Source organism: Tupaia chinensis, unplaced genomic scaffold (genome assembly GCF_000334495.1).
Source record: "Tupaia chinensis unplaced genomic scaffold, TupChi_1.0 Scaffold144171_1, whole genome shotgun sequence".
NCBI classification, from domain to species: domain Eukaryota; kingdom Metazoa; phylum Chordata; class Mammalia; order Scandentia; family Tupaiidae; genus Tupaia; species Tupaia belangeri.
Window position 1 is genome coordinate 554,218 of NW_006204027.1, and position 4,968 is coordinate 559,185.

Below are 4,968 nucleotides of genomic sequence, written 5' to 3' on the forward strand. Positions count from 1 at the left end.
TCTCTCTCTCTCTCTCTCTCTCTGGTCAAGTTAAAATAAATGAATTAATAAAATTAAATAATTCTTTTTTAAAAAAGGCAGGAAAGCCTTTTGGAGAGTGGGCACTAGTGGATGAATTAACTTGCATTTTTTTTTTTTTGAGAGGTTTTTTCTATAGGGCGTGTGCGCTTGCCAGAAAGACGAGACAGACAGAAAGCGAGAAATCACCCCCCATGGGGGATGGCCATGCCTCAATCCCTTCTCCATTCTCCTCTCAGGATCTTGTGCACGCATGCACACGTGCCTGGCATAGTTTAAGCCACCAGGTCCTGTAGCAAATTAAAATAATAATGATAAATAAAATTAATTCTAAAAAGAAAGTTAAAGAATTATTTTTTAAAGAGATTTTTGCTATAGAGCCATCTGCTAGTCCCCCTAAATAAATATTTTAAAAAAGGAAGTTTCAGGACCAGCAGGTGGTATAATGGTTATGTCACTGGACTCCCTCATAGTTGACCATGATTTGAGTCCCAGACCCAGTGACCTAAAACTCATATGGGTGTGTCTGTATGTGTGCCAAAAACCTCGAGAGGAGAATGGAGAAGGGATTGTGGTGTGGCCATCCTCCCAGTAGGGGGTGTTCTCACTTTCCATCTCTGTCTCTCTGTCTCTCTGATAAGAGCATGTGCCCTATAGCAAACATCTCTAAAGAAGAAGAAGAAGTTTATTTATTTAAGTTTTGCTATAGGGCACATGCACCAGCGAGAGACAGAGAGAGAGAGAAAAAGTGAGAAATCACTCCCTGGGGGGATGGCCATACTCCAGTCCCTTCTCCACTCTCCTCTTGGGATTTTGGGAACATAAGCACACGTGCCTGGCATGATTTTCAAGGTACCAGGTCTGGCACTTGAACCATTCATTCAGCCATGTAGACCCAGCATCTTTAATTACCATGCCACCAGCTGGCCCTATTAGTTTGTACTTCAAATGAAATTGAGAAGAACGAAAGTATATCACTATACTGAATTAATGGGAGAAGTCTCAAGACAAGAACACAATGCTGAATTAGGGAGGGGAGACAGAAGGCCTACAAGAAAAAGAACCAAGCACTTACAGCATTTGACATGTGGGGCTAGCAGGTGGCATAGTGGCTAAGGTGTTAAGGTGCTACACTCCCACATCGCCAACCACCATTCCAGTCCTGACCTGGCTGGCAGCTTACCTTCTCACTTTCCCTCTCTTTCTCTCTCTTTGGTGAGCACACATGCCCTATAGCAAATTAGAATACTACTAATAAGTAATTTTTTAAAGATTTTGTTTATTTTATTTATTATTATTTAATTTTCTATAGGGCACATGCACCCACCAGAGGAGGAGAGAGAGAGTGTGAGAAAGCAAGTTACCAGGCCTGGGACTCAAACCAGGTCAGCCTTGTGGGAGTCCAGCATCTAAACTACCCAACCACCTGCTGACTCCCAGTAAAATAATTCTTTTTAAAAAATTATTTGAGATGAGGGGCCAGCAGGTGGCATGGTAGTTAAGGTGCTGGATTTCTTTCTTTTTTTTTGGACAGGTTTTTGCTGTAGAGCAGGTGGGCTCACCAGAAAGAGAGTGAGAAATCACTCCCCAGGGGAGATGGCCACCCCGCAATCCCAGCTCCTCCACTCTCTTCTCAGGATCTTGGGCATGCACACACATGCGCCTGGTGTGAGGTTAAACCACTGGGTCCAGGACTCAAACTGTGGTCGATTACATGGGAGTCCAGTGACATAGCCATTACGCCAACTGCTGGTTCCCAAGGTGCTGGATTTCTTTGTGGCTAACTACAGTCTGAGTCCTGGCCCCGACAGTGCATGTGTGACCAAAATCCCAAGAGAATAGAGGAGAAGGAATTGTGGCATGGCCATCACCCCATCCCCCCGGGGGTCATTTCTCACTTCTCCTCTCTCTCTGTCTTACCCAGTGAGCATGCATGCCCTATGGCATAAATCTAAAAAGAAATTTGAGATGAATGTGAGCAAATGAGATGACTGTTGCTGTTCTAGTAGCTCAGTTCCCTCTCCTGTCAGTGGGGCACTCAAAAGGCAGGTGGATCTAAAGAGGTGTGTGGGGATAACGTCAAGGCTGTGCCTTCACAAGGAGCCAGGTGCAGTGGCGGATGCCTATAGTCCCAGCTGTGAGGTTGAGGTGGGGGCATGGTGAGTCCTTGTCAAAAAATAAATAAATAAAGCCTTCTTTTCTTCATCCTTTTTTATTTTTTTAAATGATTATTTACTCATATTTCTTTCATGAAGCACAGATCCCTGACAGGGTCCTGCCATGCTGTGCTCCCGCCCTTGGCCTTCCAGCCCACCAGGACCACACACATGGCTAGTGACTGCTGAACTGGACGGCACAAATAGAGACCATGTCTGCCCACTGAAGACAGTTCTCCTTTTTCTTTTTGTGTTCTTCTTAATTTGCCACAGGGGTCATTTGCTTGCCAGGGAGAAAGAGAGAAGCACCTCCCATGAGGCACGGTCATGCTGCGGTCCCTTCTCCTCCATCTCTTCCTCCTCTTGGGATTGTGGACATGCACACACATATACCTGGTGTTTCTCAAGCCACCAAGGCCAGACTCAAACCGTGTAGTTGGCATGTGGGATCTAGCTGACCTAACCACTGGCCGCAGACCGGTTCCATCACTGAAGAAATTCTGTTGGCCCATCCTGTTCTATACTTGGTATGTGAAAGTGTATTTGTGTGTGTGTGTATGGTAGAAAATAGTTAAATAATGTGTTTTCCTTACCAATCTTACTGTAACCATTTACTATTCACCTAAAAACATTGTATCACCCTTATTTATTTTAGATTTTATTTCTGTTTATGAAATAAACAGAAAGGACCTGGGTTATTGCAGTATCAGAAGAACCTTGTCAAAAAAGCCCCACAGGGGGAACCAGCAGTTAGCGTAATGGCTATGTCACTGGACTCCCACGTAGTCGACCGCAGTTCGCGTCCCGGACCCGGTGGCTTAAAACTCACGCCGGGCACGTGTGCGTGCGTGCCCAAGATCCCAAGAGGAGAATGGATTGCAGCGTGACCATCCCCTCTGGGGGATGATTTCTCACTTTCTGTCTCTATGTCTCTGTTTGGCGGGTGCACATGCCCTATAGTGAAAACCTCTCCAAAAAAAAAAAAAGCCCCACAGGGACAGGCCCGACAGTGCAGCAGTTAAGTGGTTAAGTGCTGTGCAGAGGAAGCTGCATCCCACATCTCTGACAGAGGTTCAAGCCCTGGCCCTGGTGACAACATGCAAGGTGAGCATGTGGTAGGATCCTGATGGGATGGAGAACTGGAGGAAGGATTGTGACAGGACCAGGTCCTGTTGGAGGGTGCTTTCTCTCTCTTACTAATGTACTTCCCATGGGTAATTATGATTGATGGATAAGTTAGGGACATATCCCTACAGCTATGTTTTTACACTCAATGCATTTTGGCCATTTTTGGTCACGAAGATAGGCCGAGCTCCTTTGCATGTTCCACTGGGTAACAGCAGCACACGTTTTCCATCCTGATCTTATGAAGCTACCTGTGCCAGGCTCAGGCCTACCGCCAGTACCTCCCTGTCCTGCCCTAAGTCATGAGGCTAATCGCCAAGGGTGGCTTGTGAGTAAGAACCAGGCAAGCGCGTACCTGAGGCATGCTGGTTTTGTGAACATTTCCGGCCTGACTTCCAGAAGTTCAATGCCAGTTTTGTGGGGCTCACACACTTGAGAAACGCGGCTCTAAGCCTCTGGCTCTATTCGTTCTAAGCAGCTCCTATAATGAATTCACGCCATGTTCTTTCTCGCTGGAGATGTGAACTACACTCTATTTGTAATTAACGCTCTCAAGCCTGGGTATTTAACTATAATTTTTTTCTTTGTTGGGGAGAGGTTTTTGCTATAGGGCACGTGTACTCGCCAGAAAGACAGAGAGAGACAGAGAGACAGAAAGCAAGAGATCACCCCCCAGGGGAGAAGAACACACAACAATCACTTCTCATCCATTCTCCTCTCGGGATCTTGGGCACACACGCACACACCCGGTGTGAGTTTAAGCTACCGGGTCTGGGACTCGAACCACAGTCGACTACATGGGAGTCCAGCAACATAGCCATTACACCAACTGCTGGTCCTCATACCACAAATTTTTATTAACATCACTTACTGGATCTAGGAAGTAATAGATGACTAATTACTCCAGGTAATAATTTCACAAAAACAGGCACGATGTAACTAGCTAAAGAGAAAAAGAAAAAAAGAGGATGGGGGGTCCTGCCCTCTCAAGAGACCTCAGCTTGCTGAAGTTGAAATGAGGCCGAGCTCCTCCCGCAGAGCTCACTTACCTGAAAGAACACCGCCATGCCAGCGAGCAATTGGGTTACATCCACTCTTGTGTTTGCCCCGCCGATTTGGGGACTGCATCTCACTGCTTCCAACAAATGGAACAAATGTGACATCCATCTATACATGACCCAAGTGTGCACTAAGCCCAGGAAAGACCTGAGCTGGGAATGTCCCCACAGCTCCTGTGGCCCTCCCTTGACCATCCCAGTAGGGTGCTGGGCAAAGGTTCTTGGCGATTCTGACCATGACAGAAACAGAAGGCTGGTGAGACTAGAACCAGCCATTCTGGCTGTCATCAGATGGTACCGCAACCCTGTGCTCCACCCTCACCCTCCATCTGATGTGGAAGGTGGTATTTTGATTACTGATGAAAGGACCTGGGTTATTGAAATATCAGAAGAAACTTGTCAAAAAAGCCCCATGGGGGGACCAGCAGTTAGCGTAATGGCTATGTCGCTGGACTCCCATGTAGTCGACCACGGTTTGAGTCCCGGACCTGGTGGCTTAAACTCATGCCGGGTGCGTGTGCATGCGTGCCCAAGATCCTGAGAGGAGAATGGAAGAGAAGGGATTGCGGTGTGGCCATCCCCCCTGGGGGATGATTTCTTGCTTTCTATCT